Source organism: Balaenoptera borealis (genome assembly GCF_965194805.1).
Source record: "Balaenoptera borealis genome assembly, chromosome: 10".
In the NCBI taxonomy this organism is placed as follows: Eukaryota; Metazoa; Chordata; class Mammalia; order Artiodactyla; family Balaenopteridae; genus Balaenoptera; species Balaenoptera borealis.
Window position 1 is genome coordinate 53,141,495 of NC_138874.1, and position 25,378 is coordinate 53,166,872.

At 35.6% G+C, this 25,378-nt stretch overlaps 1 protein-coding gene across 5 annotated transcripts in view; it reads right to left on the reverse strand.

Moving 5' to 3' along the window:
• CTNNA3 (catenin alpha 3) overlaps positions 1 to 25,378 on the reverse strand; it is a 1,737,547-nt gene that overhangs the window by 1,151,961 nt on the left and 560,208 nt on the right. The gene's annotated exons all lie outside the window — the stretch shown is intronic.

A 25,378-nucleotide genomic window follows, 5' to 3' on the forward strand; every position in this document is an offset into this window, starting at 1 on the left:
ATAAATAAATAAATAAATAAATAAACCTTATAAATAAATCTGTCCAATCTTAAAAAAAAAAAAAAAATTGTAAACAGTGACAGTATATTAGTCATTGCATGGGTGAGGCAATGGCATCCAAAGGGATTGTTAGCCCCAAAGTATCTCCTCTGCAGATCATGCAACCTAAAATTCCTAACCATTAGATTCATTCCTCTCATATACTGCCTGCAATACAAAGTATTTTAGTTGAAAGAATATATCTGGAACAGAAAGCACATTTTGAAGTAGTTTATAATAACTCCTTATTAGTGCCCAGTGGTGCTGGCCACAATACAAGTAAGTTCCAGTAAAGCAGAAAGATGTAAGGAGTCACAATCTCAAGTGTCCAGAGGGTCAGGCAGGTGCTGAGCATGAAAAAAAAAAAAGACAAGCGCTAATGTCATTTGATCATCAGCCTCAATGTCTGCAAAATAGGGAGTAGGGGGAACTGAAGTTTTAATAAATGAGAGAGCCCTTGTCTCATGTAAAAGGGGCAACTACCACTGAGCTCCAAAGGACAGTTGCCAAACAGGAATATAGATCCATATCTTCCAGTTTTTTCTAGAGAAACCAAAAAATCTCAATTTCTGTGGGAAATTTCTGATATTCAAATGTTATAAACTAATTCAATTTTTTTGTGTAATATCCTGGGGGTCAACAGTGTTTCAGCCCAAATCAGATATAGCTGAGGGACAGGTTTGGCCAACCTGTTGATAATTTCCTATCTAGAACACAGAGAAGGGAGGTTCAAGTGGAATGAAGGTGGGTTCTAGGCTATTAATTAAGAGACCATATAAGGGGACTAGATAGCATCCTTTTCTAGGGGAAAAGATACTCAAGCAGAGTCTACATAAAAACCTAACTGCAGTATGCTATGTGTTATGCGCAAGTACATACCCTTTTTAGAAAGCATATACATTTGGATTAAAAAAAAGTTTTAAAATTCTTTTTAACATTATTTAGTTTTACCCTGTCTTGTGCAAGAAAAGACTCAGGATAATGTCACCAAATTTTCAATTAGATAAAATTTAAAATAAATTATGAATGGAAGACCTAGAAGAAATGATGTTAGTAAAAATGAGATAAAGTATACCAAATGCATGCTGAATATAGTCAAAAGAATAAAAGCCTCATAAGCCATTAATTTATAAAACTGATTATTATGTGCATGGGGAGGGGAGGAAGTGTTCATTATTTTGCAAAGTTCAGTTTGCTTTTTTTAATGCAGTTTGGTCTTCAATGTGAATGACTTATATCTTGCTCATAACTAATAAAGTAATAAACACCCATCAGAATAAAGGAGTATTTTATGTAATTTGATTGTCTAGATTCTATGTTTTCACAGTAAAAAAGTGTTATTTTTAAAGGCTGTCTTTCTGAGCCTAAATAGAGGGAAGAACAGATCCCTTTTTAGATTTTTTTATACTCCTTTGGCTGAAAGGGAAAGATTTTTCAATAAGAAAAGGCACTGTGAGTTACAGGAGTATCGGTCTGATGAGGCTATATACAGGATATATTGCCAGCAATATTCCAACCTAATGCGTCAGAATTGTACAGCTCTTTTTAAAAAGCAACATTAATAAAAAGGAAGCACTTTACCAAGGTAAATTGATTGGTTTTTGTTGTTATTTTAAAGGAGAGAAAAAATTAGGATGATGCAGTATCAGCAGTGGTAGGCATTAGTGTATTCCAGTCTAATTTCAACACCAAATCCAGACCATTAAATACAATTTGGAAAGGCTCAGCTCTTAGAGTATCAGAGGATGTGCAGCCCATGTGTAATGAAGATGCACTCTTGTAAATCAGTGGGTGAGCATCATGCATTCTGATGAACAAAGCACAGAGGCTGAAATTAGCCAAAAAGCTCTCCCTCCTTACTCAGCTTCCCTTAATAAAACTGGTAAGCTATGGCCACAGGGACCAGGTGTCTGCATTTAATTTTTTTAAACAAATATTTATTGAATATCTACCACTTGATGGGTGATAATTCTAGAAAAAAATTATTCCAGCGAAAGTCCAGTTAATTCATGCCAACTCAATAGGTTCTATTCTATATGGAGAGTTGATTTACAACTGCAACATAATGCAATTACAATAATAACTGTAGTTAATCAAAACCACTAGTTAATTTTATTTTTATGATGACAAAAATACTGTCATCAAAAAATCATTAACAACAACAGAAAAATGCTACCAGACATCCGAATACCTTCCTTAACCCATCTCCACTTCTAAATCTACCACCTTACACAATAAAAAATCCACCTCTAAGGAATGACCCTGGAGTATTGCAAAATGTTCAACTATAAAAGGCAAAGTACACTTTCATAGGATGATCTACTTATTGACAAAGAAAAGCAACATATAAACTTCAAAAAGATCTTCAATTGCAAGGAAGGAAACCAAAAATTGTGTGCTTTGTCATCTCCAATTAATCAGATAATTTAACTCATTAGAATGCTTTCTTCTTTTTCCTATAGTATTCCAGAATGTTAAATGCTTTAGAGTGTATTATAAATACAATATTTCAAGAATAATAAGCACAGCCCTGAGGACAAGAAGAGAGGAATTGGAATCTAGCGTCAACTCTGCTGTCAATTATACACATACACATAGAAATATGTATTTTTTCCTTGAAGAATGTTCTGTATTAACAGGCATTACATGAAAATGGAAAGGGAAGGAGACCCACAGTCAAATATAAGAAATATTGGTTAAACCAAGTCTACAAATCAAAGTTTGTCTAGGTAGCTATAGATCATTCCACTGTTTTGAAGATCTTCCTTGAAGATCCTAAAAGGTAAACCACTAGACCACATGTTCTTAGGAGATGCATTCCACATGGCTTTAAGGTGCAAGTAGTTTAACTCCATTTTTTTGATAGATGGAGGTGAAAGTGTGGAAAATTTTATTAACATTCAGTTTAAAAGCTTTATAACTGTGGTACACCAAGAGAAAAGGATTCTTAAAGAAGTTACTCTTCAGGGTTTGGTCCTTAGTTTAGAAGCTGTAGAGCTTTGTTACGTTTTTAAGTGCATTTATATTAAGTGCATTATGTGTGTAAGTGAATGTGAAATATTCTATGTAAACACTCTTTATAATCAATCATCAGAAAACCCATGTGGTAGAAATAATGCAAAAATCCATTTCTAGGTTATATTTCTCACATAGAGAATAACTAATTTCCAGTCACTTGTCATGGGTGCATAACTTATAACTAGAACTGATTCATGATGAAGTATCTCAAAAGAAAAATTTGTAGTATCCAGAAAAATAAGCCATTCAGTGTTCCAGGTTTTCTGTAAAGGCTTCCAAAATAACAATGTATTGCACATTTTTACCAGTATATTAAGCTACCAGAAATTTGTCATTCCCAAATCAAGACAACTAATGCCTAACCCATTCAAAACTTACTTATAACAGATTAATCATGAATCATGCTAAATTCAAAGTGTTGTTTTCTTCACATAATTTCACAAAATCAGATAAACTTATTTGCCAAAGGGCTTAACGAAATACTGTTACTTTGACACATACTAACATACAAACCAAAGATTATCACCAGTAATGTTAGCATTAGTGGCTAAGGGGCAGTGAAAAATTTATATCAACAAGATCTGAATAGGCCTCTCAGACAGGAGGCTTAGGCAAAATCATTTATCAAGTTAAGCCAGGTGAAACTGTAATCAATGAGCAGAGCTCTGCGGGAACTGCAGTGCCTCATAGGAAGCAAGCTGAGTTATGGGCTACAAAAGAAAACACTGACTGTGGCTTTTACCTGTTTATTTCTCCAAGTAGAATAGAAATGACTATAACTAATTTCATTTTGCAATTTAATTCAGTTTTCACTAAGCACTATATAATATGTGAGTAAACTATAATAACTAGAATTGAATATCCTGTGACATTAACAAAGCTTAGGAACTTAGCATTTTCCCAGCAACAATGAATAAAACTAAAGTATTGATTTTAGGGACCTGAGTGTGACTTTCATTGTCTAAAATAGACTTATTATAATTTAGTGAGAGATGAGTTCTGGAAAAATGCTCTGTTCCCCACCCCCCTTTTTAATGAGTCATTAGAATTGATATTCTTTCCAAATATTTTTAGTGCTCCTAAAGCCAGTGCATCATGAAATAAACTTATACCATTCCTCAAACTTAAATATACAAATGTTAAAATTTATTGTTTGACTATAAAACTTTTCTCCAGACTATGTCAGTGTCTCTGCCTATTAGAGATCATAGGGAAAGAATAACCGAATAGAACCAAAACATCTAGAGTGGAATTGAATCATAAACACGTGTAACTTACACAACTTCAATTACATAAGTTGAAATGAAACAGTCCCAAAGATTCAGTCAGCCAATTTGTATGACCTGGATAGAAATAGGAAATGTTAATCTATTCTGCCCTCAAGAGTTCAGAGGTCCCAAGTATCAATACATCCCAGCACATGAGCAACTAGCCTTGTTCAGGGTGCTTATGGGATTTAAAGATGTGCATTTTCACATAGTATGCCTCTTGAAAGAAAGCCCTCTACTTCTGATGCTCAACCAGAGAAATGCTAGAAGGAAAACTGGCTATGCTGAACTTACAAATATAGCCTATTGATTTCCAATTTACTCTTAAGAGTAATTTTAACTATACTTGTTTTTTTTCCTTTCTGCTGATTTTTGGAATCCAACCTACGATCTTTTCTATAGATCAACAGTATCATGCAATCCCTTTCACTGCTAAGGAAAACAAGTGCCTTTCATAGAGAAGGATATTACAAAGAAGAGAATATTAATTTTATTATGTGTCTTTCATGAGAAGTTAAAAGTAACAAGTGAAGAATCTTTAACATGGCTAACAGAATTAGATGAACCGGACCAAAAGAAAAACCAAAATCACTTATAAAAATACAATTATTACAATTATTACTCAGCTTTTCAAATAAAAACTTCATGCCATTTTATTCAACATATCTTAGCTCCTAAATATATACTAACTAAACCATACTTACAAAGTATAGTATAGTGACTGCAAACCAAACCTCCCAACAAGATCCCTATACCTTGGGGTGAATTCATCTTGGTCAATAAATGGTTAACAATGAAACACTCTGAGCCTTCCTGGATGGTTCAAACTAGAAAGATGTTCTGGGAGGCCAGATAATGACAACCAAGTAAATTGGGAAGCCAGTCAGGCACTGTTTGGGGATTTTCTATCCCTGTTTTTTTTTTTTTCTTCTATTAAGTGAAAGCCTCTCTAGTAGAATTCTCCACTGGATTACATCAGTCCTCTTGACACAACTGCAGCATATATTTCCTGTCTGACAATTCAAGCCAGCAAAGACTAAACATTTGTTTCTCTTTATTTTTTTTAAGGTCTCATGAACTAACAGATATTTTCTTCTTCTATTTTGATGCATTTTGCCTATTTGCATTTAGATTTTAACTCGTTATAAACACACATTAGGTATACCTATTGATTTCCTATATGATGCACATTTAATATTGATAAAAACAATAATAAATACAGTAGATAACTAATGCAAAGGGTTCCAAAGCTTGTACTTGACTGAAGAGAGAACCAGAATTGTGCTCCACCAAAGTTATCTTCACTTATATAAAATAAGCATAATAATCCAGGATATAAGATCCATGTCCTCAGTCTTCATTTCCTTCTCTCCTGAATTCACACTAGGATGGTTAAGACTGAGAATATCTACTCCTTCTAGGGAAAGACTACTCCCACAGTCAGGGACTACTTCCACAGTCTGAGGTCTGATCCTCGGCAACCCAAACGAAACAATCAGGCCTCAGATCACTCTCCAACATGTGAGTTACAACACTGGGAGTAGAACTCGGAGTAACACCGTGTGGAGAGCCTCAGGAGCCCTGTCTAGGTGCAGCGGTACTAAGTTCAGTCCAGTTCCCTTTCAGAGTCTCCTCAGGACCTAATTTCACCCATGCTTACCATTTTATATTATATCTATAATAAACAATACACATTTCCTCCACCCTCTGACTTAGAGTTATTATTACAAGGTCAGTAGGAAAGAACTTGAGACTGTGGTCAGAATGTTTACCATTATATATATGTACACATATATTTAGGTGCATCAAAAAGAGCGTGGTTGAATCATTTACATTCATCACTCCACATTACTACTACTCATGCTTTTCCTCATACATCCTCAGCCTAGCAAATGGGACTAGCCAGTTGCTCAAACTCACTCTTTGGGAGTCATTTTTGACTCCTCCTTTTCCTGTTCCCCTATATCTAATTCATTTCTAAGTCTTCTAAATCCAGATTTAACCTTGTGATGGTTACTTTTATGTGTCAATTTTACTGGACCATGAGGTGCCCATTTGTTGGTCAAACATTCTGGGTGTTTTGTGCGGATGTTTTTGGATGAGGTTAACATTTAAATCAGCATAATGAATAAAGTAGATTGCCCTCTCTAGTGTGGGTGGGCCTCACCCAATCAGTTGAAGGCTTGAATAAAACAAAAGGGCTGACCCTCCTACAAACAAAAGAGAGAATTCTTCTTGCCTGATGGCCTTTGAACTGGGTCATCAGCTTTTTCTTTCTGCCTTCAGATGCTAACTGAAACATCAGCTCTTCCTGGATCTCCAGACTGCCAGCCTTCAAACTAGAATTACACCATTGGCTAACCTGATTCTCTGTTCTTCGAGCTCACACCAGAACTAAACCATCATTTCTCCTGGGTCTCCAGCTTGCCAACTCATTTCGCAGCTCTTGAGACTTGCCAGCCTCCATAATTGTGTGATCCAAATTCCTAATAACAAATATCTCTCTCTCTCTGTCTCTGACTGTCTCTCTCTCTCTGTCTCTGTCTGTCTCTCTCTCTCTCTCTATAAGATTGCTTCTGTTTCTCTGAAGAACCCTAAGAAACCCCCTATATATTTCTCTTCCTCTCTCACTTTGACTACTGCAACGGCCTCCTAAGTTGTTTTTCATTTACTCTGAACTCATTCCAATCCTACATGCTTGCTATATGTAGATACATGAATAATGTGAGCCCTATCTGATATCATAAAATCAAAACAGGGAAAAATCAATCAAGCAGTCTCCATTTACCCATGATATAATTATCTCTGAAGATTTATTTCTGTCTTTGGTACATATATCTTGCTTCTAGGTTTCAATAGCTATCTTACCATATGAATTATCCTCAAATAGCTAGTAGAAGAGAAACAGGTTCTAAAATTTGTTCAGTATTCTCCTTTCAAAATGTAGAAATCACCCTCATAAGTGCTTAATATTTATGTAGGGTGAGAAAAAGGGACGATTCAGAAAGGATATATGGTTTTCCCATAACCAAATCCCTCATAAAGAGCCCCATTCTAGTCCCACTTTTAAAAGTGGTTCACTTCATCGCTACATCTCTCATTGGGAAACAATAATTCCAAAATGAACTGATCTTTTTTTAAAATTACCATAAAATATTATTCTGCAGTTTAACAAAACTAGTAGCCCCTCTGCAGTTTTCTCTACCACAATCACTTGCAGGCTGCACTCTTCAGAGCTACATTTAGAGTAGCCTTGGGCAGGAACATTTGCCTCTCTTTCTCTTAACAGTTTTACCCTCTTGACAAAATTTTTAAATGATCACAGGCTTAACTTTCCCAATTTCTTCTTCAGTATTACTTTGGCAAAGGTTTGGGTATTAAGTCAGGTAGAAATCAATACTCTCTATGTAGTGCTTGCCCCTGGAAAGTGTCCACCATAAAAATAAATAGGTGTCCTGAGCACAAAGTATTTTTTCCCATAGGTAAACAGCTACTTGAGGAAAAAAAAAAAAACCTTAACGCCTCAAGAATTTAAGATGTTTCTTAAATAAAGAAAAAATACAATTACTTATTGCTTGGTAAAATAACCACATCTAGCAAAAAGGTATTTTTTTTCCTTTTCTTTCTAGACATAGAAAATTGAAAAATTAATACAAGTTGGAACTGGGCTGATCATGAAAAAAGCGTAAATTAAAAATGTACGTTAAGATATATCTGATCATATCAATTATAAAAGACTGCAAATATAAGAGAGAAAAAAAAGAAGAGTGAAAATTAGTCTTCTCACTCATTTGGAACCCTTTGATAAAAAGCACTCTATCTTCTTTGGACTGTCACCCCCGTGAGGGAAGAACTGTGACTTTTTGTATTAATCTCTGCACAGCACTTGCCTCTTTACTGCTCCTGTGCCAGTACTTCATAATAAAAAAGTTTCAGATTTTTAAACGGAACCATTTTCATTAAATAAACTAACAAGATGCGTTTGCCATCCCAATTGCCTTGGAACATTAACTATTTCATTTCAAATGTCACTACTTTGCTCACTAAATTGAAGTTAAATCAGGGCAAGAAGTATAAAGTGTTCCCAAATTTAGTAACGACTTTATAATTTAGCTACTAATTGTCTCTAGTCATTTACTTTTAAATGACCAACAATTCTGACACCATAGCTTATTAACTACAAAAAACTGTTGTGGACTAAATCGAATATAACCTTCAATTAAACATCAAATGTAAAGTCAAACAGGATTTCCCCACATGTTTATATAAGAAGCTTTGAAATGTGCACAATAATGAGACATGAATAATTAGTATTATAGAGATGAGAAGAACCTTCAAAAGTAGGATTTTACAATAAAAAGAGCACTTTAAATTTACTGTACATTAAATTTTACCACTTTTAGATGTTCCTTTACTTTCTTACCAGCCTCAGAGAAACATAATAGAAAGGAAGGTACTAAAAAGAATCTTTCAATATTATGACTAGAAAACCTCTGGTTGAGACCCATTCCCATTCACATATTTAGCAAGCATTCACTGATCACCATCTATAGCCAATCACTGTGTAACCAAGCAGGATCCTGTGGTCAAAGCCTTTCTGTTTCCCATTTCTTGTTTGTAGGAAAAAGGCTTTCAGCCTCCTAGACCTTCCCTGAGTTCCATACGGCAGATTCAGTTACTAATTAGGAGAGTGAGGGGATACAGGAAGAAACAACAGCAGAGCATTGGGCCTGGGTCCTCCTTGGGGAATGTGCATAACAATCTGATACACATCTCTGAGTTCTTCTACAGAAACTAAGGCCCGCATCCAGGTGGGGGATGGTAACTTCAGGCTGAGCACAAGCAATGTGGACGCCAGACTGGTTGGAACCAGAAGGTTGATGATTGAGATTCCTGGAACACCACCAACCAATCACAGGAGGGTTACACACCCTGCAGCCCTCCCCTGCAAATTTTGCTTATAAAAACTTCTTCCCTGGGGGCTTCCCTAGTGGCGCAGTGGTTGAGAATCTGCCTGCCAATGCAGGGGACACGGGTTCGAGCCCTGGTCTGGGAAGCTCCCACATGCCGCGGAGCAACTAGGCCCGTGAGCCACAACTACTGAGCCTGCGCGTCTGGAGCCTGTGCTCTGCAGCAAGAGAGGCCGCGACAGTGAGAGGTCCGCGCACCGTGATGAAGAGTGGCCCCCACTCGCTGCAACTAGAGAAAGCCCTCGAAGAGAAACGAAGACCCAACACAGCCAAAAATAATAAATAAATAAACAAATAAAAATTTAAAAAAAACCTTCTTCCCTGAAACCCATCAGGGAGTTCGGGTCTTTTGAGCAGGAACCATCCATTTTCCTTGCATGGCCCTTGCAATAAACCTTCCTCTGTTCCAAACTTCGATGTTTCAGTTTGTTTGGCCTCACTGTGTTTAGGGCACATGAACTTGGGTTCAGCAACTGTGCTAACGCAACATATTCCCACCAGAATTAGACCTGATAAGAAACCTTCTGTCAGGGGTGATTCCTGCCTGGTATTGCCCATTCAGAAAAATAAGTATTGACCAAAAGAGTCAACAAGGACTCATACATAAGCATACTTAGAAATTTCCTGATTTATGAAGTCAGAAAGATTTCCCACTAGGAAAGAAGGACTGAAACTCCAGACCCTAATTTCCAAGACTTAAAGTTAGATAAACCTTCTGGAGTGGACATGTCGTAGATAAGAGTGGTAAGGCTGAAGAAACATACTCAATGCAAGGGTCTAAGAAATTGTTAAAGAGATCTGTTTCAATATATTGTATGGTTCATTGTGTGGAAGCTTTCCTAGCCTAATCCATTTTAGCATAATGATTGTATTGAGCATGGAAATGGACACTAAAAAGAGTTATAGCCACATAACCCAAACTTGGAGAATCGATGAGTCCTGGCCAAGGGCCTACCCCAGCAGCAGAAGACAAGTACCTGGTTGACCATCTCCAACACCAGAACTACATAGAAATGGAAGCACTGGCAGTAATGGAAACATCAGACACCATTTCTTCCTCTACTTAAATAACATTAATTCCTGGAGTTTTTAGACAAGCCTCAAAAAGGTAGGTCATTCAAGAGGGTGGAAAATGAATCAAGAGCAAGACAAACAAAATAACAGGGCAATCTGTATATCTTCTTTGGAGAAACGTCTATTTAGGTCTTCTGCCCATTTTTGGATTGGGTTGTTCGTTTTTTTGTTATTGAGCTGCATGAGCTGCTTGTAAATCTTGGAGATTAATCCTTTGTCAGTTGCTTCATTTGCAAATATTTTCTCCCATTCTGAGGGTTGTCTTTTGGTCTTGTTTATGGTTTCCTTTGCTGTGCAAAAGCTTTTAAGTTTCATTAGGTCCCATTTGTTTATTTGTGTTCTTATTTCCATTTCTCTAGGAGCTGGGTCAAAAAGAATCTTGCTGTGATGTATGTCATAGAGTGTTCTCCCTATGTTTTTCTCTAAGAGTTTGATAGTGTCTGGCCTTACAATTAGGTCTTTAATCCATTTTGAGTTTTTTTTTGTGCATGGTGTCAGGGAGTGTTCTAATTTCATACTTTTACATGTATCTGTCCAATTTTCCCAGCACCACTTATTGAAGAGGCTATCTTTTCTCCACTGTATATGCTTGCCTCCTTTATCAAAGATAAGGTGACCATATAAGGGTTTATCTTTGGGCTTTCTATCCTGTTCCATTGATCTAAATTTCTGTTTTGGGGCCAGTACCAAACTGTCTTGATTACTGCAGCTTTGTGACAGGGTGAGAGAGTGTCATGGACATATATACACTACCAAATGTAAAATAGATAGCTAGTGGGAAGCAGCTGCATAGCACAGGGAGATCAGCTCGGTGCTTTGTGACCACCTAGAGGGGTGGGATGGGGAGGGTGGGAGGGAGGGAGATGCAAGAGGGAAGAGATATGGGAACATATGTATATGTATAAGTGATTCACTTTGTTATAAAGCAGAAACTAACACACCATTGTAAAGCAATTATACTTCAATAAAGATGTTTAAAAAAAAAAAACAGGGCATGCAGGGTTTGGAGCAATTAATCTGAAAAATCAAAGAGACTAAGCTTTATTTCTATCCTCACTGTATTTATCCTCTTCTGCTTATATTTGCCATATTTCTGGACACCATTTGTCACTCTTCTTCCCTTCTCACTTTACCTTCACTAACACAGAACTCAAAACACACTATGCATTCTATGCGATGGCCTCTTGCTGTGCTCTTTTGCCTGGAATGTTCTAGGAAGCCTTTTCTAAGCCAAGTGGGTTGGGTTAGATGTCCTTCTTTTATGTCTCCATCGTATCCTAAGCATGTGTTTATATGACACAATTTATTCAAGTAACATCCTCTACATGCCTCCATTTCCTCACCAGTTAAAATAAAGATAATAATAGTATGTACCCCATAGGGTTGTTTTGGTGATTAAATAAGGTGATATAAGTAAAACCACTTACAACAATACCTGGGACAAATAAACTACTAGATAAGTAATAGCTATTACGACTATTTGTTATTATTCAAAAATAATAAATGTTTGATAAAGTACTACATAGCAGTCATTATTCCAGGTATTGGCCGACACCGATGAACAAAGAAGTTGTGATCCCTGCTCCAGTGGTGTCATGTAAAATCACCATTCATCAGTCTGCGCCTCCATCCCTCCGGGGTAAATCAGAGATAAGTCTTAGTCATTTTGTGTTACCGGCACCTAGCAGAGGACCTATCACACAGAACATATGGGAGTTGCTCAAAAATAATTTTAAAATAACCCCAGGGTATCCTGGGGAAAAACCTGTGCTGCATGGAGACATGCAACAGCATTACATACACAGAAACTATGAACCTGTGGCTGGCGCCCAGGTTACGTGAGGAGGAGTGAGATGAGTTGCAGTTGAAAAGAGTCAAGGATAGATTGCAAAGGGCCTTATAACGTGAGAAATACTTTAACTTTGTCTTCAAAACTTCATTTTACATGTGCCATCTTCAAGGCAATGGCGACACACAAAGCAGTTTCAAGTAAAGAGCATTATACTCATATTTCCATTTCAAAAAGAATGTTCTGGAAACTGTGGAGAACACTAATTGGAAGAAAATGAGACTAGAGGTGGAAAATCAGATGGTATTTGCAGTTATCTGGGCAAGATGTGATAAGGGTTTCATTTAAGGCAGCAGCAGAGTGAATGGAGAGAAAAGGATAGAGAGAAATTAAGACAGTAGATCTAATAGGCCAATAGGATGTTAGCATTTGAGAAAAAGACAGGAATCTACTATGACTCCTAGATTTCTAGCTTGATTGCTAAGCACATCACAAATCATTAAATGAGATGATAATGTAAGAATAATATTATGAGTGAGGTGATAAAATGGAGATCACATGCTTAGTTTGGGGCTTGTTGAGACATCTGTGAAATTAGGAGCAGAAACCCAACATTCAGTTGGTTATATGCACCTAGGTATGACAAAAGGAAATAGAAAGTGATCTTCACTGGAAATACAACCTTGTATAAAAGAAGAGATCCTCTTAGTAGGGAGATGAAAGTGAAAGAATCATGGATATAAAATGTATACACAGATATACAAGGAGTTGAGGGAGTTCATAACTTACAATATTTTTCTCTAATATTTTAGGCAAGAGTATCAACTCAGTGTAAATGCGAGGGATGAGGGTTAGAAACTAAAGTGGTCAGTGAAGGTTGAGAGGAATGGAAAAATAAACTTATCAAGGACACATGAAATATGTCAAGCAATATGCTCTAGCTAAGGCTACAGAAAACTAATTTGTAGAGGTACCAACACAGGTAGAAGAACAGAGAAGGTAAACGGTTGGACTGATTCTAAGTTGAAGCTTTATGAAGTCAGTGGTACAGAAATACAAAGGAGCAGAGGGAGCTGCATGCCTAGGGGGAGCGTTTATACTCATGGAACTATGCCCAGTAGAGGGGAAAAAAGGTAAGTTGGAGAGGGGTTTAATAGACTTGGTGAAAAAATAAGAATCAGGAGATTAAAAGTTTGAATGAATTTGGAGAGCAAAGATAGCAGGTAAACCCAAAGGATAAGAAGCTATGATTATAAAATGAGATATTGTAGTTTAAGATGTCAGAGACTAAAAATTCTATACAAGGATAAGATCTAATATATAGCCATATGAAGGGGAGTTGAAACTTGCGTTTTTCAGAATCTGTGGGCACTGTGCTTGGCATCTTACATATGCCACTGCATTTAATTATCTGAGTATTTTTATAGATGAAGAAACCAAAGACAAGTAAAGTTAACATGACTTGCCCAACCTTGCACAGCTAGTTAGTAGCAGACCTGGAATGTAAAATCTGACTTATTTAACTCTGAAGCGTATACTCTTTCCACTATAACACACCAACTGCCCAATGTAAGAAGGCTGCCAAGGAAGAGTGGGTCAAAAGTTATTAGATTTGAGTAAGTGAAAGAAATCTGAGACTAGGCAGTGGATGGGGCAATCCAGAGAGACACACAAGTCATTCACCTGATGGCTGAACTTGAATGGAAAATCTCTAAGTCAATTTCATAATCGCTGAAAAATATAGAGAAGTGATAGAGAGAAATATAGAAAATATAGAGAAAAAATGAGAGAAGTGGTAATAAATAGGGGCTGGGTAGCCTGGTGAGTTCTGCTGTAGGTTGGCACCACGGTAAGTAAGAATGTATATTACTGTGATGTATCATGAATTTCCTCATACAACAATATGGTGGACACTGGAATGCTGATGCAGCCACTCTCCCGGTATTCACATTAAAAAGCAGAGAGAGAGAAGTTCTGGGCTACTCTGGATCTGGAGGCTTATTCAGTCTCTGCTTGTTATATAGATCACTGAACCTTGGGCACGCACCAAGAGGGCAAGGGAGGCACTGGGGACCAGCATTCAGTCAGTTTTATCCTCAGTCTTGCAAGTATCCTGTGTACTCTTTGCTTGCCAGTTTGGTGGTAGGCCATATCAAAAGTAACCTTAAACTAAGGCCAAATCATTCTATAGTCTTCTAATCTGTAACAATTGCTGAGGTATGGTAGCTCAGGATAGGGGATGGAATAGCCAAATGTTATGAGCTTCAGAGAAAGAAATGTTAACACAATAGAAAAGATACACTCTGTGGATTTAGTAGTAAAGGGCAAGGTGAATGAACTCCCACTAACACCACTGAGACTCATGACATTCAGAGGGTGGGTATATGAGCAGACATCACTGCAAATGGTGGCAACAGAGAACTATCTTTTGGTTAATGGAAAAGGATGGGGAAGGGTGTTCTTTAAGGAGGTCAAATTTGTTTTCAAGGTGATATTGTTCTAGGGAATAACGGGAAGGGTTCTGAGATGAACAACAAAGGGAGGATAAGTATAAAGGTACAAAGAATGAAGTGGTATAATAAGACTATTAGTAAGCATGGGTGACCCTGGGAGCCTGTATTTTGTAATGTTACCCCAGATGGCAGGGAATAAAAGAATGGTGGTACTAACTAATTTCAGGTTTTACCCCATATCTCTCATACAATGCAAATATAGCCTTTCAGCTGAGTATAAGTCCCATCTCACAATGAGATGGGAATTATTTTTTTTGCATCATAACAGACCTGATCAGGTATAAGCAGTGACACCAATGGAAATACATGTTTTAGAAGAGGGGGATGATCATTTTAACTCCCCAAAACAAAATTATTGGTTTAAATCTCAAAGATCACTCACAATCTCAAACATATTTCAATTTTCCTTATAAATATAGATTTTACTATTAATAACTCATTCAAATTTCTTTTGACTCAATTATATGTATTCCTACTCTACTATATGTTAGCATAACAAATTTCATAGGCATTAAAAAAAACTTAAAGTATTCTTTTTCATTGACCCATTCGTGTCTCTTTCAAGGTTCAAATAGCAGCCATGGATTGTTCTTGTATCCATGTATCAAGATTTTGAGAACAAGATCGTTTTAGCTCTTCCTTTGCTTTGTAATCATTTAGTCTTCAATCATATCCTTCTTAAGCTTTCAACTTTCCTGGCTAAACAACAATGTTTTTCTGGTGTGGGGGTGGTTTGTTGTTTTTTGTTTCTGTTTTGTTGGGTTTCGTTTGGTCAGTCACTGAATATTTCTAGCATTCATGAAATTATGATTAATATTTTTCCTATATCACTATTATATTCGTCCTTATGGTATCATGATTTATGTGTTTGCTTCCAAAAATAGAACTCCTAAAGAGCAGAGACTGTGTTCTTGCCACCTTTATTTATTTGTTTCCAGGAAAGAAGGGTTACACTACATGTTTAATTGAATTTCTATGTAATATGAATTTTTAGAAAGTTAGTTTCTCCCTGGAAAGGAAATCACCAGAAAGAGAAACAAGTAAAACAATAGTGCAAATAGAGAAAAGAAATGATAACAGTATTCTAATTAACAATACTAGGAAGAGTTTGAATATATATATATATATACACGTATATATATATGTATACATATATTATATATATGTATATATTATATATAATATATATATATATTTCTCTGTCCCACCAGTTTCAACCATATTTTCAATTAATAAATTTAAAAAATCAAAGAAAAAAATACTCTACGAAAAGGCCTTTAATTATAAGGTGACATAGGCTTCCTCTAACCATACTGAAGGTCCTCAAAAAAGAAACTTGAATCTGAAAACTCAGCAGAGGAAATTTTGCTAGGGTGAGACTATAGAGAGAAATCTTAGCAGAGGGAAGGAGTGAAAGCCAATTTGCCTGAATTTGGGAGTAAGTACCAAAATGACTGGGAGGACGTGTCTTATTCCCTCTGAGAGAAGACAAAGTATTGAGTATAAATTCAGCTTTGGTGAGGTGGTAAGGGGGCTAGCACTAGAACTGGGCGAGGAGTGACACCAAGCAAAACTCCAACATTGTGGTATAAACGGTCCTGCCACTATGGTGGAACATCATGGGCTGGATGAGAAGAGGAGACGGACAAACCCTAAGGTTCAGAAAGAGAATGCCAGGCCAACATCCCACAGCAGTGTTGACAACAGTGTGGCACGAATGGCAGCTGGCAGAGGATCTCTCTGGGAGTGTCAAGACGGTGTCTACAGGTAAGTGAAAAAGTCTCTTAGCTGTTGTGATCAAAGTTTGTATGTTGGATTTGAAGTAAGGAAACAATTTTGTTGCCTTTGCTGTATTTAAAAAAAATTTAAAACATGTGGATTGTTCTTACCCAGTTCAACAATTAAGTTGATCCCCTCTATCATGCTTCAAATTTATTAATTTCATTACACTCACAAATTGTATTAATATTCACACTTTGAGGCATGATTTTTCATCCAACAACTTATTTTTTTATAAGTTTCTAAATTTCTTACTAGGGGCACAAGGCAGGGTTGAGAAATCCCTGCTCCTACATGCAAGTCAGAAAAGGTTTTATTTTTATAATAAATCATAGCATAAAACCCATCTGACCCTAGCCACCCCAAAAATCTGTCCTATTCTTACAACCAATTTTGCAATAATACATATATCTTTTCTCTATGTATAATATTTCTTTGTTATAGCTACTGAATAGAATGAACCAGCAGAAGTCCTGAAACTGTGTAGGCTTGGTAAGAGCAATTGCAGAGGAATAGATGTGTTTAATTAAATCCTTTTCCAAAAAAAAAAAAAAAAAAATGGAAAAGAGTTTAAACAGTATTATTCTGTCACCCACCTTAGCCCTGCCAATTGAGTAGGTATATATCTGTTAAAGAGGAAGATTGGTATGAGTAATCATGATGTGTATCACTATAATTTATTAATTTATATAAGTAGATATTAATATAACTCCAGAATAAAAGGTCCTAAGGTTCAAGCTTATTCATAAATTATGTAATTTCTCTGGATATGTAACATTCTGGGCATGGTCATTTGCTTAAAAAATAAGCAAATGTACTTTATAACAGGAAGATATTCCAAAGTTCAGATTATTTACTTTTTCCCCTTCAGATGCACCTCTGAGAAGAAACACTGATTTATATACATGCGTGTATATATGTGGTTGTGTGTTTTAAAGTTTGTGAAATCTGTAGTGAAAGTAAAACAGTTAAAATCCATAAGTAGTCTTAGAATTAATAAGGATTCATAGCTAGGAAGCACAGACCCAAGTCCCATTAAGACACACACACATACACACACACACACACACACAGAGGCAGCAATGGATCCTTCAGCATCAAAGAACAACAGTATAAGCGGTTACTGGAAACAAATTTTCCCAGGATTTAATAGAAATACTTCACATTTGTAAGTCATACCCTTTTTAGATCATAACTTGTTACAAACTAAATACGTGACTCATAGATCCTAGTCCTCTGAAAAAGAATTGAAACTTTGCTGCCCACACCTTTGGCTTACATAAACTGGTGTATCAGATATTCCTTAATCAGCCTTAACATTTGTTTCTTTTCTCCTCTTTAGAAAGAATGGATATTAAGTGCCCAGCCCAGTGCCTGACATAACACACATATATGCTCATTAAATGATAGGTATTCATAATAGATATTGGTTTGTCTCTCAGCCCCCTATTTCTAGCAAATATTCCTTCCAGTCAAAGGGTTCAAATGTCAGCTCATCTTCTCAGATGATTTTCCCATGGTTGAGCATCTAACCCAAACTGGGTCATCATAAATGTGTAAAATATATAGAAAAAAAATTAGTTGCCTTATTATTTACTCTATTGTGTATGTTGGTCTATTAGTATCCATGTATTTGCCATTGTGGGATATCCTAGAGATTTTATAGAATTTAAATTTCCTAAGTTATTTATCTGTAGGGATAGGAAGAATGGAAAGAGCACTTTTAAATGATTTTTCTTGGGGGCCAGAGATAAGCACTGATCTTGGGATGCTTTGATATATTTAGCTGATAGATATGTGCTTAATATAAATATGAAATAACAACATTATGCTCCTACAGATTTTCAGGTACACTAATAAAACAAGCTAGAGTATGAAAATAAAGTATATAAATTTATGTGATTTTTAAATTTGATATTATGGCTTCACAATATTTCAAATTCTAATTCAATTCAAAAATATAATAAATTTAAAAGCCAGTGCAAACTCTTACTTTAGTGGATGTTGAAATAAGGGGATAGAGAATGTTATAATCACTGTGTTTATAAAAACAGAATACCATTATGGTACAAAATTTTAAAGATCAGAAAAAACTGAATGCTTAAACTTTTGTCCCAATAGAAAATTTTTATTAACTCAAAGGGAAATCTCTGAAACTGTATTTATTTTTCCTAATGAACATTATGGGATTTCTAAGCCTACATTAGACACTCAAGACTTTGATCTGTTTACAGAGTGCTTTAATTCTTTGAACAATTTTTTTAGAAGCCTCCAAGTGAGAATATATTAGGATAACTCTGACTAAAGCGATACAGTAGAAAGGATGGAATGTTTTATTCCTTACCTTTGAAAACTTTCCTTATTTCTGGCATATTATACAACATATATCTACACCCGTTCATTCAAACTGCTATTGTAAATAGCCATAAAAAGAAAATGTCTTAAAACTGGTAATCTCCCACTTCCCTATAAGATGGTTAAAATTCTCTTGAGTGCTTTGTTAATAATATATTTAAGGATTTAAATTCATCTAAAAGCTTGAACAAACTGCCAGCATTTCATATTTATTTTGTTTTAGTATCAGAATGGGCTACATTAATAGTCTGCTCTAGCACACACACACAAAAATCATTCAATTTATATTAATGATTATACACAACTGATTTATGAATTATTTGAATACAACCCAGATCTACATATATAATTAGGAGAATTCAAAGTAAGTATCTTTTAAAAATAAAAAGAACCCTAACCCAAAAATACTAATTATATGTGCAAGGAAAGATGACCTATAAACTTGAAAAGGACAAGTACAAATTTAAAAAAAGCTTAACTACAAAATATGAAAAGCAAACACATTTAGTTTCTAATGTCAATGTAGTCCAATAAAAAACACTCTGATATTTATGAAAATGGTATAACAAAGCCCTTTTTGGTAATACAAATACTAATATTCTAAGAGTGAGTCAGATCCTATCTGATTTTATACTCCATGTTAAGGGGGAACACCTTGTTTTATCCTTTCCAAAAGGCCACAGCAGTGGCATGCATGAACAACACCTTCTACTTCCATGGAAGCACTGTTATATGACATTTCATCTTTAGGCCTATTTAATGTGTGAGGTGTTGACTATATGTCAAGAAAGACATAACAGAGAATGAGGAACATACATAGAAAGAAAAATAAAATGATATCATTCATGAGGAGATCAAGAGCTAAGAAAATGGAAGAAGAATCCCTGCTCTCAAGCAGCTGAAAATGTAACATCACTTCAATGCAGAGGCATGCTCTCTTGCCTTCTCAAAGAGAATATCTGGTTATCAGAGCCAAAGAATGCAAACTACCTTTTTTGGTAGTCAGCTCTGTCATTTAACCATAGTCTAATAAGCCAACTCTGGATATTACTGTAAAAAAATTTTCTAAAATGTATATCATGTACATCATGTAATAACACCAGCCTAAGAGGACTGTTGCTAGGCTTAATTAATGTTTGCAAAAGCACTCTAAGATTTTTACAGACAAGTGCTATATAACAGCAAAATATTTATTACTATTCTATCGTCTCCCCAGCCAACGCAAGGTTTGGCCTCCCAGTACTGCTGGCAGCAAAATAAACCTGACGTCATACTTCTAAGTACAACTGACAGACCAGCCGTGTGCCATTATCCCTGGGAAGAGTGGTCATGTACGGTAATACCCACATTAGATGTCTATGACCAAGACAAAATTACCCCCTTGGAAAAGAGTTCAGCCTCTAAGAATGTAGAGCTGAGAAGACCTGCTGGGTTCGGCAGACCAGTCATGGCGAGGGACATTTTAGTCTGATAATGGCCCTAAATTACTGATATCAACTTGGTGCCTGAGACTTAGGGCAAAAGCAGCTATTTTCTTTCTATGTGAACATCCACCAAAAATATGAATGCAGCTGCCTTAGTCTTGATTTTTCTTCCCTATTTTTAATGGGATATTTGAGGTCATGACTATAAATACAGGCAAAATTTATATAAAACACTAAATTAAGTGAAAAGCATTTTATATATTCTAAAATACACTTACGCTTTTTCTTATTTATAGATTTTAGAGACATATAAAATCCAGGCCCCAAGCCAATTGGTGACTTAATAAACTGCATAGCTGTGTATTTTCAAGTATAAAATATACCAAAAATGACAGGAGGCTGGTAATTCAGTGTAGTACTTACAGTAATAGCTTGGTACAAATTTTCCATATGCTTGATTTATGAAAAAACTTATATTCTTCAAAGATTCAACTTCTTATACAAAGTTAATCTTTATAAAATTTAAAAAAATGTTTCTATACCAGGAGGAAAATATCATTTATTAAGGCTTTGTAAATATATATGGAAAGAGAGAGAGAGAGTATAAGAGGAAAAAAAAAAAAAAATCCATAATCTCTTTGCTCAGATGACGGCTTGTTTTTAACAGTAGAACATGGTCAAGGTTAGTAAAAGTAAAGGTACATCCTCCTCTCCCCCACAGCTCTCTGTCCTGAAAAATATTTTTAATAGTTTCCTTCCAGAAGAAAATGTTTTATGCATATATCAGCATATACGTATGTAAAATAAGAGAGGGAGAGAAAGTGTATACAGCCACTTCCAGTTTTTCTGTTACAAAGTGAACTTCCTGGGTCAAAAAGTACATTCATTTTATTTTGCTAGACACTCCAAATATATTTTGCAAAGCAAAAATTCATCTGTTATAAAATTAATCCTTATATAAATCAGGGAAAAACAAAACATTTGTTAAACCAAAGGAAAATAATTTAATGTTCATCTGATGCTACTTTAAAATGGACGAAAGAGGAAAGGTATGTTCTGCAAGGAAATATACTGAACTTCCTGCCCCAGATCCTTTTAAATTTGAAAAACTGGGCCTCTAGATCTCACCTACACATCTCACCTAATTCCGAAATCAAGCTTCCCCTATTTGGGGAAAGTGTGGGATGTCAAACTTGTGGAATATCCAGCCTTTCACCTTCGTTCCATCCTGACCTTTTACCTTAGTTCTAAAAAAGGGGACTTTTGTTTTATTCTACTAAGTGGATCTTTGGCCCTATGTCTTAGTTCCTTACTGTCTGGCATCCCAATTCCTGTAATACATTCTTCTTCCTTAAGAATTTCTAAGAACTAGAGTCTTGATAGTGAATCCCAGTCCCCATGGATGGCTCCCTGCCATCTGTCCTCTGTGACATTCCCTGCAAACGTATAAAGACCTCTTCTATCTGTTGTCTACCTCAGATTTAAGTGATAATGAAGTCATTAGTGCTAATTTTCCAATCTAATGAAGAGTATTTTAAGACCTACCTGTCTATATATGTATCTGTCTCTCAGAGTAGCAAAGATACAACAAAAAATCACACTCACATTCTCTTTGCTTTGAAAATATAGATGAACATTCAGACAAAAATATATAGATGACTCTGCCCATGAGTATCATAGCTACACATATCACAGCACTTACATAAATCCTCTCAGAGAATAAACAAAATCATGCAACTGGATCAGCTGGTAACCATTTAGGACTCCCAAATTACGTAATTCTGTAGAAAGGCAAGCACAGAATTTGTGGGATTTAAAAGAAATGTGTTTTCATAGATTACACTTTCCTGGGCTTTTGTCAGCTCAATCTGGGCCATGTCCCCAAATTTTAAACAAAATATTTTACATCCAGAAAATTCTAGAAATATGTGTATTATAATTTTTACATATATCCATCTCTTATTGCATTTAAAACTTTCTCCTTACCAAATTAAAAATCTACATATAAACTGTTACTTGTTCAAATTGCAATTTGCAGTCCATTAAACTAAAACAACTCAAGTAGAATGAATGCAGCACTGAAAGGCAACAGAGCCTGGAATCTGAGATCCTGGGTTCTGGAGCAGACCACTGGGTGACCTTGAACAAGTTATTTAACCTCTCTGTGCCTCATTTTTCTCACCTGAAAAACTGGAAGAGTAATAATACCATAAGGAGAGACAATGTAATTAAAACCACCATATAGTATAAGGACATAATTTAACCTAATGACTGCAAATATTTAAACAACTTTTTATCAAATCAATAAAAAGAATTCATTTAATAACCAAAAATAATAGTACCTAGCGCATAGAATGGTTATGAGGATTAAATGACATGTAAAGCTCTCAAAATAGTAACCAGAACTAAGTACTCTATAAGTATTTGTCAACCGAACAAATATCGCACTAAAGCACAAAATGTATCCTTTGCTTCTGAAGTCAAAACACAATAATAGCTCTTCAAAGAGCCTGCTGGATATAACAGCAAGAGACGAACAGCTTTAAAGATAAATTGAGATAAATGAGAAAAGCAACATATTTTTGTCCTCATCGTATATCCTGGTCTTCAGTATATATGGGCTTTTGAATCAAAACAGCACATTTTACTCTACAATTGTATTTTTCTTTTGTTTTGCTCTTCTTTTCCCTTAATAAGGCTCTCTTTTTCACTGGTCCCCAGGAAGTTTCAAGTTTGATTCAATGCTGACCTCAAAGTACAAAAATGAGGAACAAAAATGTGAGAACATTACAAACTCTTCTTTGTAGCTTACTAATATTGAAGCTGTGTACACTGACTTTTTGGATATCAATTGCACTTCTCTACAACCTGATATTGTATCAACAAGGTAAGCATGAAAAATATATTTTAAAATTGCCATTGTTTCTTCACTAACCTTAGAATGAAAGTAGATTAGTGGGGTGCATGAGCCAGATGGTTAACATCGTCAGGAAGTTACTAGGACCTAAGTATCTGAAACTGGACCTTCTGATAAAGGACATTGGAAAAGACTTAATTACCAAACTATTTGTTCCATTGATTATCACCTATCCAAAATTCCACCATTAGAGATACATTTATTTGGATCATAAAGATACTTTATTCTTTAAGAGTGTCCAATTTTTTTCTTCAGGTGGTATACAAATGTGAAGATATCATTAAAACAAACATCCACTATGAAGACTTCTCCAAAGATCCTAAGCAAGATTTGTTACTTCATCATCTACTTTTCCACAGCATTCAACTCCCAGCACAAAGAAAACACATCACGTAATGTCATGATTAGTTATCTGTGTGTCTTTCTGCTCTATAATGAACTCCTTGAGAATGTCTTTTCTGAATATCTTTGAAATCCTTTTACTGAGGGTAGTGACTGTCACACATATACAACATGCAAAATTGGTAGATAAGGAACCTAGAAGCAGGCCTGGAACAATAGTTACAAGGATCACTCTAACCAGGTCAAAAATTAAAAACACAAAACAGTCTTTGTAATTATGGTATTTAATGGAATACTAAAATTGTCCTTGTAACAAATACAGCATCAATTACAAAATAGAGGAATCCACTTCCTTTCTCAGCTCCTATGGAACTAATTTATTGCTATTTCATTCAGAAAACCTTAAAACTTTTATACCTGAATTTATTTTACTGTTAGTGTACCTAAAATCTGATTTAGGAAAAACATATCCTCAGAGAGACAAACTTTTGTCAGTTGAGAATAATTAAACAGGATTATTTATTGTATGAAATGGAAGCACAAAACATAACACAATCATTAGTTCCAGAATCCCCTATAAAGAGAGGTCATTGTAGCAATATTCTAATTTTTTGCTATTTTTTACTTAAATATCTCAGGAACATAAATTATTCAACAGTTGAAATTACTTGCTGAAATAAAAAATTCATTCAACGAATATTTCCTGAATATTTATTTTATGCACTGTTCTAGGTGCTAGGAATAAGACACACAGGTTCCTGCTCCCTTGGAGATTATATTTTAGTGAAGGAAGACAGTAGATGAATGGATGGGGGGATGGATGGATAGTTAGCTAAACAAATGGACAAACAAGAAAAACATCAGAAATGCATAAGTATCATATAGAATACTAAAAACAAGTTGATGCAACAGAATGTTTAAGTGACTTCTTCAGATTGGGCATTAGAGAAGTCTTCTCTGTGGATGTGGTATTTATGACAAGACAAAGCCAACTATGAGAAAATGAGGCAGAGGAACTGAACTAGGCCAGACGTGAAGGCTGCTGGGTTTAAACACTTGGTAATTATGACTTAGGCTGAACTTAAGGTTGCTTTTTTTTTTTTTTTTGAGGGTACATTATATATATATATATATATATATTGAATTTTTGAATTTTATTTTTTTATACAGAAGGTTCTTGTTAGTTATCCATTTTATACATATTAGTGTATATATGTAAGGTTGCTTTCATTTCCTCTTACTACCCAAGAAGCAAACGAGTGATACAAATATGAAACAAATGTATGATACAAATAGTATTTTTTTTCCACCTGGTGGATGCCTATGTGTAATATTTTAAGTCAACATAGAGCAAAGAATTCACCAAGTGTAAGCCTCTTGCCTTTTACACTTTGGGAGCTTTGGGAGAAGGAATGTCAACACTCAAGAGTCTACTTTATTACCTCATAGAGAAGTTCTTGCCACACCACAGTTGCATATTTCTAATTCCATGTGTTCCAGGAATGAGATTTAATGTAGAGTCCTTAGGAAGGCAAAGGGCTTAGTTGCTCAGGAAACAAAGTCTGCCAGTGGGGTTGGAGCTAAGTTGGAAAGGGAACTAGTGCTATTAGATGTGTTAAAATAGATCAGTGGCACCAGATGGTATAGGGCCTTGTAAACCTTGATAAGGAATTTTGACTTTATGTTATGTGCCCTGGGAATTCACTGGGATGTCTTAAGCAGGACACAATCTGGTAGACTGAAAAGATTAACCCTGCTACTGCAGAAGCAGAAGCAGAGAGATCAGCTAGAAGGCTGTTTTAGTAGAGCTGTCAAGAGATAATGGTTGCTTAGATTAAGGTGGCAGCGGTACAGAAGGTGGGAAGTAGCCCTCAGGATGTATTCTGTGTT